Genomic DNA, 17256 nt, shown 5'->3' on the forward strand with positions numbered 1-17256 from the left:
GCTACCCAAACGGTCACTGGTCAAGTTTTTAAAAATGCCTAAAGGAAATTCTGCTAAATAGCTGTAATTTGCTTACGTGAGCAATCATCTCGGTGGCACTTTTAAAGATACAGCATATCACTCCCCCTCCTTGTCATAGCTCCACATATACCTGACACTTTCAGACGCCTCTATCTGCCACAAACTGTCTACAGACGGTAATTGAATCCAGAGGTGTTAATTGAACAAAGTTGTGTATTTGAATATTTCTTTGCATACAAACTGGGAGGCAGATTTTGTCTTAAAAAAAGACACATCTGAAAAATGAACTACATATATACATAGTTGTTCCATAGAATGTCTGCAGACAGGAAATTATGCTGCTTGTTTAAAAAGACATGGACCTGTTTTCAACCTGCACAGTCCAAATGATGCACCTTCTCCAAAGTAATTATTTACAGCTCAGGTGTCAGTCAGTCAGTGTAATTCAAAATCAGGATCTACTGCCCCCTAGTGCTTAAGGCTACTGTCGATCAGACTGTTGATTTGTGTATTAAACTAAGACTAGTTTAAAGTAGTGTAAGTATTACTATATTACACAAAGCTCATCTAAGCATGGTCATATCTGAGTAAGTTATAGCAAAGACCAGGGAATGTGCTTATTACAGTTCAAATTTGAAAATGTTTAATAGGGGAAAACTGTAAAAATATATATTTTTTGTTTTGTTTTGGGAAGACAAAGCAGTACCCTGCCCCCCTACAGTAGCTTTCCCTTGGTGTTGCAACCAACGTTGGTGTTGCTTCCCCCCCCCCCCCCCCGGGATTCAGCGAGTGTAGGTATGAGTCCTGCTTGGTCAGAGCTCACACAGTTGGATGTTAAAGCCAAAGAAACACAGCATTCAATCATGTTGCTGTGCTACTGGACTAATGATTAGCTTGGGAACAAAGAAGGAGGACAGAACATTTGGAATTTGTATTGCTCTTTATCAGGTTGGGAGCCGACTGATTGTAGTCCCCTATATATATATATATATATATATATATTATATATATTATATATATATTAACTTCTCTTTAAACAATAGTATACCGTATCATAGGCTGCACGTCGTGCAGGGCAAGGACACGTATAAAAAACACAATGTACAAACATACAACCACATAACATCAACCATGTTCCCTTATCATACCCAATGTTCGTGCTCACAAATTTACATCTAAACATAAATCCGTACTCCCAAACGTGTCGTGAAGTGTAACCATTTTACATTTAATTATACGCTCGAGACGGCACCCTTAACGTTTAGTCAAATTGCATAAAATTCACATGCAGTTGTACCGAGAATCCAATTGAATGATTAGCAATCGAGTCTCAGTACAACTCCATAAAAGCAGCATGTTGTCACTCATTCAAGGTTTTGTGTTCGGGAAGTGGAGAATGGGTGAGAGAGACAGGAGAGGTAATTTAAAGCCAATTTAAAATAAAGCCAATTGCTATGAGTGCTGGGGGGCCAGCACTCTGCTTGTGTGTTTAGTGTTTGTCCACTTGTTTTGTCTGTTAGTACATTTTGTTTGTCTGTTTATTTTGGCTAGCAGTGCCATGTCCTGTGCTTTTGTTTGCCTTTCAAACCTTTTATTTTCTCTGTTTAATTATTAAATGTTGAGTGCAACCAAGCGCTCAGCTTCACCAAACTCCACATCTCTGTTTGTTCTATGTTGGTCCTTGTCTCTGATCAGACGTCATCCACTACAGCCGTCTTTGTGACAACTGGTAATTCAGAGGAGGGGATGAAATATTAGATGTTTTTCAGGTGGTCAGCTAGTCTATGGCTAAAAAGTATACTGTTACTGCTAATACCTTATATTTCAAATGTAACTAGTATGTTCATTTTTAATTATATGACCCTTCTGGATATGTTAGTAGATGCATATCACAACCCACTTGCTGTTTCACTTGCTGTAATTAAGCATTGCTTAGAAGCTAGTACTGCTGTTGTTGGCACGCAGTCCTATGGTTCACTCCATAACACTTCACACAATTGTGGTTGCATGAACGTTACCAATTTCTTACTGTAACCCTTTTTTTTTTTTTTTTTTTTTTTTTGTAAATTTGGTCAATGTAAGGCCTAATTGGTTGAAATGCTCAAAATAACTTCTGGTCTTGTTTTAAGGTTAAAGTTAGCAGATCAAGAAAATAGATTCTTTTATTTTTGGTCTTGGACTGTTGGTCATTTCAATGACGATTTTGAACATTTTGGATGTGAAACTTAAATATTAGAACAGTTTAAATCCCTTGACAAAAATCTGTACATTTTAAAATTCAATGTATTTGGGTTACTAAAAACAATGAGACCAAAATATACTGTGTAATCCAGTTCTAAAACAAAATACATGTTAAAGAGTAAGTAACAGTGTTCCAAAAAATATAGGGTTACACTTCCCCACATCTCGCTACATCTGTTTACATAATGGACCTGTCATTATTCTTTTCACTGATAACATCCTGATAACTTCTTACATTTATAACTTTAAAGTCTGTTTCAAAGTTTTTTAAAAATGTCTGCTCTAGTGCACTGATAGTGTAAGGATTATTGCCCACATTGTCAAACAGGTAACACAGCAATAACGATCCATAATGTGATATGGTACAGAAAAGCAAAAGCACTTCTTGCTATTTTTTTTTCAGTGCTCTTCCTGTAGTGATTTAGAGGACACAAACTATCACCAGTGCACTAGAGCGGCCATTTTGAAAAGAGCTTTGAAACAGGCTTTAAAGTTATAAGTGTAAAACGTTGTCAGGATGTTAGCAATGAAAAGAGAAATTACAGGTACATTATTTAAACAGTTGTAGTAACATGTGGGGACATGTAACACTATATAACACTTTCACGAGGCGTGAGCTGGGGGTAGAGATAGGGGTAGAGATAGGGCAGAAGAAGCAGAAGGGAGCGATTAGTAGGACAGAGTGCCGGCTAGAAAGGACCGGACCTAGTATAGAAGAGCAGGCGAGGCCCACTCTAGTAGCAGACCAGCAAAGCTGGTCATGGAAGCTAGGACAGAAAGTGGTCACTGACTGAGGGTGGCGATGCCGACACGAGCTCAGGGGCGAAGGACCCAGCAACCGAAGACAGGATACAAAAGTGGTCATTGACTGAGGGCAGCGATGCCGACACGCTCAGGGCCAACAGACCTAGCAACCGAAAACATATATGAGGGTTATGACTCGTGGAGCCGCCGCTCAGAGGAAGATGGTCCTGGAAGACTGGGACATGAAAGGAGATAGAGAGGGAGAGGTACCCAGCATCTGAGACTTCTGTAAAGGGGCGCTCGTTAGACCCCCAATTGGCTGAGACTTCACGCTGCCTGGGACCTGAGATAAGAAAAAGGGATAGAGGTTAGTATGGGACTCGAGCATGAGTAGCCACGTCCCGAACTGAGACAAGATAAGCGCAGGAGCTGCAAAAGAACAGAGTGTGACCGGGGGTCCGCTCTGACTCACATGGTGAGAACCCCCCTGAGGGTCAAGGGTTAGCTGAAGCCATGCCCTGAGGTCGGGAAGTGAGATCACTTGCCCCCCAGAGACGCCCGATGCGAAGGCATGTATGAGAAGGTGGAGGAGGGGAGGAGGAGGAAAACGAAACGCTAATCAGCAAAAAGGTGCAAGTGATCAGGGCTTAAATAGTAAATAGGAACTAATTGACAGGAAATTGGAAACCCCCTTGCTACACACCTCCTGAACTTACGCAAGCTAACATTTAAAATATATTATACTAAATCATAAACAGTAAAATAAAAAAACAAGTAACTAAAACTCTTCAATGGGGTAAACTGTAATACTCGTCATACTGTGTAATCAAAGACTAAACTCCATATTCAGTGAAGTAATACGTTAAGTGCATGACACTGCTAGGAATATTTTACAGAACTCCAATGTTTAACACAGTGTGTACACTTTCCAACTCAAAAAATAATCCCGGGACCATAAACTTATTGCACATGATAAAAAAAAAAAAAACACCAGTCAGGCTTGTAATCAATTCAATGTTGCTTAAAATCAGCCTATTTTTTATGCAGATTGGAAACATACAGCACCTACAGAATTTCAACACAACAAACGGTCAGCTAATTGATAGCTAAGTACAGAAAAAAAAAAAAAAAAGTGCCTTTGAGATCAGTCTGCTTCCACCTGCTCCTCTCAACCCCCTTCATATCATTTTGAGTAAGCTGACTGAATATGACATGTAAAATACTTTGATAAATTAGTAATTTACAGATTTTAGCTGCGGGGGGCTGATCTTTATTAAATAACAATAACAACAACAACTTTGGTTTACAAATATAGCGCCTTGTCCTGTGCAGACCTGCACATCTTGATGCATTTTACACAGTTAAAAAAAATAAAAATAAATACAGTTTAGGCCCATAATCCTTTAAGGTGATTGAAATCGAAGTGCCCAAAATACAGTACAGTGTTATGATTACATAACCTTTGCATAATGGACAAGGCACGCTGCATGTTAATATTACGGACAACATCAAGTTTTAATGTTCCTGCCAGCCATTCATTAAACTGTCTTCGACCACCAGTGAGTTTCTTTGGGCCCAAAAAATCTCAGTTTTTAAAACGAGTGTCTGAGCCCATAAAACGCTGACACCGTGAGTATCATCCAAAGCTTTTCTCAACACACAAGTCAACGGCATGTTGCTGGACAAATATAAATAAAACAAAATAGTTGACCTGCTTTTGGTTTCTGACTTCCAATTGTCCTTTGTATTATGTATTGTTAGCCATGTTATAAACCAAAAGAGTATTCATATCAAAAGGCAGCTACAAGCGATGGTGTGCTAAATTAATAACACATACCATTATTGAACTACAGTTAAAAAAAAAATCAGGCAAAGACGGGGGAGGGGGGGACGGGGAAATTGTTTTTTTTTTTTTTCAGTCCTGCCACATTTGATTTAGATGAGAAAAATTGAGCAGTGGTTATAATCCAACTTGAAGAAAAATGGAGCAGTGGTTATAATCCAACTTGAAGCCTTGAGATATTATGTTAGCAACTCTTTGATGATTATTCAAATCAGAAATAAAACAGCCAAATCTATAATTTTTTTGTCAATTCTCTAATATCATTATCCTATCTATTTATAAGACAGAAGACATCTGTTTCTGTCAGCCTTCTCTGTCTAGACACTTATTAATTCCGGAGTTGATAGTCCAGTACAGGGTTGTGCAGTTACAGCTATTTATTATCCATTTAAGAGCTGTACTGGCACTCGCTGTGATAGTGCAGGAAGAAATGACAAACCACTCTCGCACACACACACACACACTCAGACAATGTAAGGGCCTCTTTCGAAGGCATACTGTACATTACTGACAAGGATTCAGGAAGACTACTGTACTTTCAAAAGCAGAAATTTCACCATAAAGGTTTAGCTTTTTGCTTTGATAATAAGGGATTTGGAGAACACTCAATCTTATTGCCTCGTTAGCTGTGACACATGCAATACAGGTGGGCAGGGTACAATTCAAGAAGAAACCTGCCCGACCTAGCCTAAATTTAGTAACTGTTACTATCAGATTTCTTGTTTTTGATGTGTTTTCACTATAGGAAGGTTTGCAATCCTTATTGTTCTCTGCCTCTACCTCGACTGTGCTGGCAGGAATGGTTTCTCCAGTGTGCACTGTCACACCCCTTGTGCCATATTCTTCAGTGCTGATTTACTATAAGGCAATTCTAAGTTGTGCACTTAGTAATCTCAAAATACTTTCGTGGTGTAGCTGTTGATCTTTTTTTCGACTCCGCTGGATTGTCTCGGCCCGCCCCCTCGGTGCGCTTAAAAATTTCACTTCACCCGCGTTGACGTGGTGTCTCACAGCTTTGTGTGTGTGTGTGTGTGTGTGTGTGTGTGTGTGTGTGTGTGTGTGTGTGTGTGTCTGTGTGTGTGTGTCTATATAACTCCCTTGCAGTTGGAAAAAAAATACAAGCATGATACTTCCACCGGGACCCAGCTCTACTGTGTCCCGCTGTTGAGTAACTGCATAAGAATTTAAGAAGACATTTATTCACAGTTAAACTGAAGACTGTTCGTATGACGCTGTATGGAGTTACTGTTGTTGAACATGTTGCCCTAAAATGAAAGGATTTTGCACGTGTTTGACTGCCCTGGATGCAAGTAAATAAAACATTTTTTTTCTGAAGTTTGAAAAGTCTATACGCCTGGAATTATTCTATACGAAATAAGAAGTTGAACTAATATGTGAAGCAGAGCAACTGGATGATGCATCGTAATGTATAAGCAACCTACACTACACACTCTGAAGTGGTACATTTGTTTATTAAGAAGTCACCACACATTCCATATTTTATTCCTTTGTCCTGGTGATGTATTTCAAGCTTGTAACACATCTTCATGTGTTACATGTACTGCTTGTACCAGAATCTCCAGTTCCATATGGGTAAATTTCAGTTTTCGCTTCTGAGCATCCTCGTCACCATGGCTAGTACCAGGCTGAAGCCTTTGTGTGGCATTCATTTTCTTTTGGAATGTGTAGACTACACATGCAGGGTTTATCCCAAACCTGCTATTTATTGTGAGAGGTGTGTAATTCTCGGCAGGTAGCCTCAATGCTCCCATCCTGTACTCTGGTACGGGAGAGAACGAGATGCTGGTGTCCGCCGTACTCGCCAGGCTGTCCGGCCGGGTGAATGGTTTATCACAGTGGACCGAAAGGACTACCTATCGGATGACAGAGTAGCTGCCATTCGCAACTGTCTGGCCCTGTTCAACAAGAGTTCGCAGTATAATTGGTGTTGTGTTAAAATATTGGGTCTGATGGCCGGAGCTTCATCAACCACCCAACTAGGGTTACTCCACATGCGCCTGATCCAAGAGTGGCTAAGTGCCTTTCGGCGACACCCCAAGCGCGACAGACACTGTGTCTTGCCTATGCTGGGAAGCTCTAAGCTGGTGGAGGCAAGCCTCTCACCTGAGCGCAGGCGTAAAGATGGGAGTGATACACAACTGTCAATTGGTGAAGACAGACCCATCCCCAACTCCTGTTGGGGGGCGGTCTAGGCAGTCAGAGGAATTTGCAGACCCCGGTTGGATCACTGGACATCCCTGCACATAAACAATGTAATTTTCCTGTTGGGTATTTAATGGGAAATTTCACATACGGCTACAATACGCATGGATTTAAAAGTAAGTACTGTATTACAGTTAACGTGTCGTCTCTTTAGTTTTGGCAAGTGATATTTTCAGAATCACATCGTTCTGAATTAAAATACTACTTCTGTATAATACAGTACTGTAAAAACTAAACCAATACAGTACATCTAAATGGAAGCCTACTGGAAAACAAAATCCTTTCAGATATGTATTTTTTATATTGTTTCTTTTTTGTGTTCTCTGAAAAATGGACATGGTTGGAAGAGACCAAAATTAAAAAATCAGATATGTGTCACACGCGTTTAACCATCACTGCAGTCAAAATGTTATAGGGTCAGATATGTGAGTGCTGACTGTATATATTATGTACTTATTTATTTATTTTAATAGATTACTTTGCTCTGCTGAAAAGGCAGTCGAGACATTTAACTACCAGACACGTAATTGCGTCTGTTAGTTAGTTAAATGTCTCGACTCCTTTTCATTCCATTTCAACCTCACTGTCATATTGAGTCTTTTCTTCAAACAACAATTTTCATTAAAAGCGCCAAATCAATGGTCATATAAAGGTCTAGATATTGGTAATGTCTAAAAGCCACCTTGTTTCAAGTTATTTAGATACCCAAGTGCAGGAGTGGTGTGGAGTTGTGGTGCACACTTTCCACCAAGTCCCTAAACTTCCGACTGCGACACATTTTTTGGTGTCAGTCAGTGGTCTTCGATGGTCGGAACGACATAATCCGCAGTGTCTCGAGCTGCATCTTTTAAAAAAAAAAGTCGTACAGCCTTTTCTTGTGTCTGTGTCTGAAAAACACACAGGTCGGATGATGCTGAAAAAATCCAACATTTGTCTCATGGTTGCAAGCCAGTGAAGTGCGATAGAGGAACTCTTAATGAGCATGAACAGAGCAGGATTTTAAATGAATGAAATTATAGCATAAATGAACCTTTGCTAAAATGAATATTGGTGCTTAAATAACACACACAGCAAACACTTGTATAATAATAACAACAATAATGAATGCAATGTATTTTTATTTATATTATTGTTATTCTTTATATATATATATCTATCTATATATATATATATATATATATATATATATATAATATATATATATATATATATATATATATATATATATATATTTTGAGTCATAAGTTAACATCGCTATTTATTTTCTGTTCATTAACATGAAACTGCCTATAACATACAGTTACTCTCTCAATCAAATTAGTAACATTGCTTCAATAAGTCTGATAGGAGGCAGTATGGAGAACAGCTGATAAGTTTTACCTGTTGCTGCTCATAGTAATTCAGCAACAGTATTCATTTTAGCAAATATATAGGAGCCAATTTACACATTCACTTCATTCACTTTAGGGGCAATTTTTAAATCCTGTTCTGTCTCAGTGTCCTGGGATTGTGGCAACACTAGTGAAAAGTCGACACCGGCAGCAAAGCAGACTGGCTGAAAGTATGACCAACAGCTCTGATAACTTTGCTGCGTCAAAAAGTCTGCAAATTCGGGGGTGCTTCTAGTGCACCCACAGAAGGGTCTGCAGCTGACGTACTGCTTTTGTCTGCGAGAGAAGTATAAACCAGACTTTACTCACAAGACTGTGTCACAAAACAACTGCTCACCAGTGCAAACACTCCAGCCTTTGCAGTCAAATTCTCACCATTATCTCACTGCAATGCCAGCTGACTCGACCCTTGATCTCATTGCATGTTTACTGTGCTTCATTCCCACAGCGAGCAGCTCTGTTGGAGGCCACGTAAATGTCCTGCTCAGCGTGAGCCAAATGAAAGGTAGCGGAAAGACTTGGCACTCAGGGAATACAAGGGATTACAGTCCAGGGCCTATGTAGATTAGCTGGTCTGTAAATGCTGAAAGCGAATGAGTTCTTACTATTACATGTCAAGGGGTGTTCTTGAAAATTCTTTAGATAACCATGCTTCATATTACTTTAATATTACATTTTCTGAAAACTGAAATGTTTGTGGGTTATCACGTTTTCCACACTGCTTTATTTATTTATTTATTTATTTATTTATTTATTTATTTATTTTCCTGTAACATTAACCAAAATGTAATGAAATGTAAGGAAAGCAGTACTGTATTTGTATTGTGAACTCTTCCGTTAGTATGTACAATTTTATTTTTGCCAATCATATATAAAAGTAGTGATTGCTGGAACACAGCAATCTTTATGAACAATAAGTCAATCAATAAGTTGTAATGACTAGAACAGCACACATACAGGAAGCTACGCCTTTCCAGCCAACATTATCTGAAACCTCTACCTCACTGGTCATCATTAAGTGTCTAAACTATCCTTGGTACAAATCGTAAAAGACCCACAAAACTACTCATGGTCAACTTTGCAATGTCAGTCTGCAAATCACAGCCAGTGTCGGACTCAGTTTTGACAAACAGGCTATTGATAAATCATCACAGCTGTCCCAGCCTTAAGTTTGATTCCAGCTGCAGGGAGGAAGAAGCTCCTAGTTCTGTTTATGTCATTCAGTCCAAAATGTCCAGATTATAAAGAGGGGTTTAAAAGTCTAACAAGTTAATAAAAAAAACAATAATAATTAATAATTAATAAAAAAATAAACATTGATTTACTAAATAAAAACTATATATATATATGTTACTATATATGTATGTGTGGGAGGGTAGTGGGTGGAGCTTTTGGGAAGGACCAGAAATGACAGCACACAGGAGCCGGAAATGGAGATTAGTCCTTAGAGCCCGGTATCATCAATGGTATCAGGGCAGGGTTTTATTTTACAAAAACAATAAAAATAGAACAGTCCAGTATTGCAAAAAATAAACAAGAAAACCACCTGGAATACCAGCAATGGTAAACTCAGGTTTGAAATAAAAAGAGTAAACAAAAATGTCACGGTTACAAAATAAATAACAACAAAGGAAGCACTGGGTTTCGTTGTGGTACTGCTGTGGGTTTCCTCTCACCGCTTCTTAGCTCCCTTTCACAGATTAATGGCCAGTCCTCGGTTCCTCACTCCAGTAATCCAACAGTGTCCAAGATTTTCAAGCTTCTGCGAATAACAGCAGTGAATGAAAGCAACAAAGCAAGCACAGCATGTGTTTTCCGTTCAGCCCAGAGAGCGCGAATGGCAAAACCATACTGCTTAAATACTGCCAAGTCCCACCCCTGCAATCAGCACACTGCCCCACGTCAGCCAATCAACGAGAACAGCACAGCTGATTGCAATGATGGGACCCGACGGCTGCATGGTTCTACCTTGGGCCAAGATGGCTGCCTGACCCGGAACTTCCTGCATGGTCAGAGTTCAGCCTCCTGATCCAATCACGGTCAACCCTACACAGCGCTGCCGGTGGTCGGGAGGGCAAATTACGACAGGGACTCCTTCCAGTCCTGTCACAGTATGTCATCTTTGAGTTTTATTTAAAAAAAAAATGTTTGGGACTATTTTCTTAGAACATCTTTACTCAGCGGAAAGGTACTGACGAATCAGTACAAGTTTAAGGTAAATATAGGTTTTAAGGTGATTTTTTATTTATTTATTTATTTTTTTTTTTAAGAAAACAATGGTAAAACTTTTTTCTAATAGTGATAGTGCCCCTTCGACGATGGCTCAACCGCGTGATAGTTGACCTTGACTTTCACTGGCACCCTCGCCTTCAGTCGGTACACATAACTCCCGTCGCGGTCAACTAACATGCAGTAGAGCCATCATCGACAGGCACTATCATGTTACCAAATTGAGTGCCTGCTGAAATTCCAAGATTATATGACAAGTGGAATCTATCTGCCATTCATTTGATTTGAGTTACAAATGCTGCGAAAACAGGGCATGGTCAAGTTTGGAAAAACAAACGCCACAAAGGCTTCCTTAGATTCACAGCACATCATAGTACAGCTTGCCAGATTGATTAAGTTGAAATCAGCAAATTAAATTAGATAAAATTGGATAAAAAAGGGCTCTGAATTAAAAAAAAATAACAATGCATAGGGAAGAGAAAAATGGAAATGATCTTGAATAAATAGAACCCCAGAGAATATTCAGTCCTAAAGGAATCCTTGCTTTCCCTGCTGGAGAGAGGCCTGAAGAAGCTGTAGACTCCCTTCTGATCCCAATCACTCATGTCTGTGTTTAATTGACAGTTTACTGTGTGGTAGACAGTGACGATTGCCTGGTACTGTTTCATATGTATGTCTTTTGAAGACCACCTTGTCACTTTGTCACTGAACAGAATGCTAGTGACTCCTCCTCTAGTTCACACCACCAGGATTCATCACCTGCTGTGGTCTACCCCCAACCCCCAGTGACAAGCAAGACCACCAGTCATTAAGAATAAAGAACCTGGGAGTCATTTAATCCATGAGAAAAAGCAAACTGGCTTCAAACCACACTCTAGATGGAAAAGCAAGTTGTACGTTTGGTAGAACTAATCCTCCAGAACTTCCACAGGAAATATTTATTTATTGTACAACTGGTTCAGTTGTGCGCTGCATACAACAGCATACATAATCCCTCATATAAACCTCTGAGCTTTTGTTCAAGATTGAACACTCATTTTCTAAATCTGTATAAAAACTTTGACTCTAATCCGATCTGTTTCTCATCCAAAACTATTTCAAACTATACAACACTTAAGAATAACTGTATAGAAGTACTAAAAATGCCTTAATTTGTCATGTATTTGTTTCTGTCTATATTATTGCTGATCGTGCTCTGTGAAATAAAGTAACAATGCCATGAGATAGATATGGAGTTAAATCATAGCATGGTTCATAGAGCAGAGATTCAAAGCTTTTCCCATGTTTAAATAAATAAACCTGGTGGAAAACTTATTCAGAGACCACCAGCTGTTTTTATAATTAAAATAGACCCTGGTGTTTTATTAGTGACTCTTTACAAGTTCCATGAATTTCATTGTCATTTATTCCTGTCAAAAGAGTGGCCAAAGGTGTTAGATGTACCATCAGATAAAATACCAAGAAAGAACACTTAGCTCCAGTACTGATCCTGTACTTATGGATTAATTCATAACCTGTTCACTTTAGTGTTTGTCTCCAGAAAAAAAAAAAAAAAAAAAAAGTCAAAAGATTTTGTGAAAAATAAACACATTTAATATAACAGAGACAAGCAACTGTTTCTCCTCTTGAACACAGAATTAAGTATTTTTATTATAGTTAAAGCCCAGAGCAGTGGATGTTAAAGAGGATCACTTAACTGTACAAACAGATGCACGGTTTCCTGTTCTCCAATGTCCTTTAATCCATGTTTGTGTTTATTTAAGAGATTATTGTGGTCAGATTTCCCCACAGGAGTAAAAAAATGAATGGGTGGTTCTACTGATAATATGGTTTACTACTACTATATGTAGGGATTTTTTTGTACGTGCCTCCACTGGGAGGTTGTTCAGTGATATTGTGGGACTTTTCTTATGTATGCCTGTGACACTGTAACGGGGGCGGGATAACGAAGCCAAACCAGTGAGGGGTGTGCACAGCTACAGTGGGGGCAACTACTCATAGGCACTCAATTTTAGCCTTTTATTTTAATTTTTGAATAACACGGAATAGACACTATAGTTAACATGTCAGCATCACAGGTTATAAAGCGCTGAAGGGCACCAAAGCAGAATAAAAGAATCCAGAGTTAATTGCATTGGTGAATTCAAGATATGGTTGAGGGCTCAGTCAACAAAATGTATTCAAATCAAAATAACTTGGTGCTCCAACTAAACAAAACAAAATCTAGCAAGTCAATCTCACCTCCAATGGGGTTCAGATACTGAGTATATATAGGGCATGTATTCCATTGACTACATAATCTCATTCTCACAGATATCAAAGAAAGGAAATGGATTTTCATTTTACAACTAAATAATCATACAAGAGCCATTGTAGATCTCCCCCTCTCACTACAGACACAGCTGGTGCCGATGTGGAAACCGATACTGCCTCTCCATACGATAATGCCTCCCAGTTCTGCCCATGTGCAGTTAGCAAAAAGGCACGATCATATGGAGAGGCACTTTTGGTTATGACACCTTTGGGGGAGGTATTTATAGGTTTTTGATGGTATGACAACTACTTGTTATTGTTTATATTCAAATCCATGACTTATTCTTACATAAGGTAATGGTTTTCTATATATTGTGACATCAGTTTTACGTATATCTTTAAATCTGTGTGTATAGCCGGAATAATAAATAAATTATGTGAATCAGGCTACGTTCACATGCTGAGGGCCTCCACCTCATGTGAACTAGTCTAGTTTAGCAGAGTTGGCTGTGCAATTGGAATATTAACCCCAATTTAATAAAAAATGCTGACAATTATTAATACCAATCTTAACATGTATGTTCTCTTGCATACAGTTTGAATCCAATTTTTGACAAATGAAAAACTGTTACTGATTGTATCTGTTTTTAAAAATGTGCTTAGAGAACTTTGCTGTGCTTATTCAAAAGTGCTCCTGACTTTAGTTTTTTCCCCACCTTCAGTTGGGAAGGCAACCCTTCAGCATAGATGCACATACAATTCTACCATGTAAGCAATGCTGTAGGAAAAAAGAGAGAAGCATTGGTTCATACAAACAAAATAGAGTGATGCTTAGAAAATAATTTAAATAAAACGTGAAAAAATATAATACATTTATAAAAAAATATGATATATAGTGGAGGGGACAGTATAACAAATCAAATAAAACCCCAATAATAATAATAAAAAAAAAAAAAAAAAAAAACACGACATGACTGAAATTGTCATATACCCTGGTGTGTTTAAAAATGCCATTTTGAACTTAAAGCAAAAGGAAAAATCAATGTTGCTGTTGTTTAAATCCTCTCATCCCTGTGCCTCAGGAAGGATCCATAACGATGTACTGGAGATGACTGCTGTCTCCCACACAAGTTAGCCTGGTAATCAGCATTGTGTTACAGGGGCCATTTCACTTCAAAAGTGCTACGAGAACTAGGTCAGTCAAATCAAACCCAGATAATTCATGGTGGCACTTCCTGCTCAAACCCTTCGCTGGTGAATGCTGCACCCTGAAGTGACACTCAACATCAGACAGCAAGAGAAGCAGCTTCATGAATAATTTGCAGATGGTCCATCAAAAGGGTTGTTTTGCCCTCGTTTTCTCTCCCTGCCCTGGGGAATGCATTCATATGTATGCGAGAAGTGTTTTTTTTTTTTTGTTGTTTTTTTTGGGGGTGGGGGGGGGGGGGGGGGGGGGGGGGTAACCTGGTGGTAACCTGGCATAGGGTAAGATTGTCCTGCTTCTCCAGGGTCAATGGTCCCAAAAGAATGGTTTCCTGCTGTGTGAGCCATTTCCCAGCAAATAGCCTAGTAATTGTTTTACAGAGGGAGGGAGATTTATGTGTGTGTGATTGTGTGTGTGTGTGTGATTGTGTGTGTGTGTGTGTGTGTGTGTGTGTGTGTGGGGGGGGGGTAATAAGAATCTCTTTAATCCAAGAGGATTGGTCAGGCTACAGTGAAAACTCAACCTGGGTTCTGAACAATGGAATCATTCTGCATGGTTGGACTCCGTTGGCTGTTCAATGCAAAGCACCATTTCCACGCCTACATTAGCTTATTGTGGTGCTGTCAGCCGGGCAGAGATACCAAACTAATAGGGCTATCACATCAGGAACACTTTGTCTTTTCACTTTTTACTGCTGACGGTGGTTCATTTGTTAAAAAGACATCAATAAATGACTATTAATGGCAACCAACAGCCTAAAGGGTGTGATCGTTGCTATAACAAGGTGAATAAAGGGCTCACTGCATTTATTGATATGGATGTATCTGACTGGTTATCCTGTAACAGCTTTGGAAAGAAAGGCACTGTGCTACATTTGTTTTCAACACCATTTTCTATTGGGTTTACTTACTACTGGGAGTTGTCAGTAAACAGCAAGTCTGCGCTTCCGATCAGAAGTAAAAATGTATTTGGTGGTTTAAAACAGATGTCCACAATAGAAAATAACCCCACAATTTTGGCTCAAGGAATAAGCATCTAATTCCTGCTTGGATAAGGCCCATCATTCAATTGAAAGTGCTGTTCAGGTTAGCTTTACTTTTGCAAGGTCTACATGCCACTTAACTCACTAAATCCACAGCCCAGCAGTACCCCATCTGCTAGTTTAGCTGCTGGCTTCCAAAGGCTACACTATAGTTCACTGTAATTCAGCAGGGGACACGATGAGCTGTGCTATATTTATATCTGTACATCTATTTTTCTTTGCTTTTTGGGGCTTGTAATGGTTTTTTTTTAAACAATAAAGTTTATCTTTATTTCACCCGTTTTTTTTAGGAGCTGCAAGTTTGACCCACACATTAACAAGGCTTAATATCTCACCCAAAGTATGGCTGACAAATCAATAGAAAGGTTTTTTTGGTAACAATTGTAAAAAAGAAAAATTGAAATAACTGAAAAAAAAAGTATTTTTTTTGTGATGCTGCTGTTGGGCATTCCTTGGCAAATCAAGATAAAGCATGGCAATCACATCTTTTTATATGTAGAACAATAGCCTGAGTGCATCCCCCTGTTGCCAAGCTTCTGTAGTTGGCATATTCATTAAACAATAAACACAGGGAGTATCTGCTTTAGCTTGGTTGATTATCAGACTTGATCCTTTTTAAATACAGATTGCATCTGTGTTTCTCATCTTAATACAGACAAGTGTGAATTCCCTAGATCGTACAATAATAGTTATTTGTTAGCTGGAATAAGCAGCACTTGGAATGACGAAAGCGATGATTACATTAACACGTCTATAGGAGAATCTGGATTGAAATCTAAAACTTGCTGCAAAGTCGCACACTAAAAGCCTTTCTGATAATAATACTTCTAATTATAAATTCGGCACCCACTGAAACAGTGGCGCTTGGTACTGAAAAGCAATGAGAAATAATCTCAGATGGAGCAAGAGAGCCCTGCCAGAGACTGGTCTGTTCCAAGTGGAGTGCTGTTCATTTTACAGTTTTTTGTCTGTCAACATGTAATGAGTGATTATAGACCTCTATACCCAAACATTTCTAATTGCACTGTGAACCTAGGGTGAAGATGCTTCCATGCAAACCACAGCGGAATTTTCTGGAAATTTGGGTAGAAATGGTTACTTTTATGACTAATATAAGTAGGCCTGAATTGTAGTAGAATGTGCAAGAAAACACTTCAACAATTTCATATGTGTTTTAACGTATAATTCAATCGGCAAGTTTTTATTTAAAAAAAAATAAATGAATAAATAAACACTTTTTTTATGGTCAGTTATAATAAAAAATTGTTAAAACAAATTGTAATGGCATGTACCTAGTAGAAAATTTCATTTTGTCATTTGGTAGTTTTCATGCGATTTATTATTATTATTATTATTATTATTATTATTATTATTATTATTATTATTATTATTATAGGCTGCTATGTTTCAGCTTATTACATGTGGGGTATAAGCCAAATTATTTTGCTGATCTGAGAAGTTGCAGTTATTCCTTTTTAGAGTTTTGAAAAAGTAAATGAGAAAAACAAGATATTTTCACCCCAGGACTGCTCCTAGACCCTTCTGCACAAACTACAGTTCAACCTGGCATTTTTGCATTCTTTTGTACACAAGAGATGGAAGTGCTAAGGTTTCGAGCCACCCTTATGTTTAGTGCAGATTGCTTATGTAAACAAAAAAGTCAAAAATTTTATGGGAGTTTCCTTTAGCTCTGATCTAAAGAACATCATAAACTGTCCTAATTTGAATCTCATGAATTACCTGCGTGCCGTTCCAGATACTCCACATGCTATATCAAATGCATTAACATTCTGTGGTTTCCAAAGTCGGTTAACGGTTTCATCTTGGTTATTTTAGAGTGGGGTTATGGGGTCCCAGGAAAATATTTGAAACCCACAGTACATATCTGAGATGTATAAGTAAAACATGACACTGATTGCTAACCTTAGTTGCAAACTGATTACTGTCTGGTCTTGGCATTATAGTTGATCCCCATATTGCTGCATATATTCTTTCAGAGCTAGCTTTCAAATATATAATAAAACTTGCTAATATTTAGTTAAAATATTAACAAATACGTTAATGT

This window comes from Polyodon spathula, chromosome 5, assembly GCF_017654505.1.
Source record: "Polyodon spathula isolate WHYD16114869_AA chromosome 5, ASM1765450v1, whole genome shotgun sequence".
NCBI lineage: Eukaryota > Metazoa > Chordata > Actinopteri > Acipenseriformes > Polyodontidae > Polyodon > Polyodon spathula.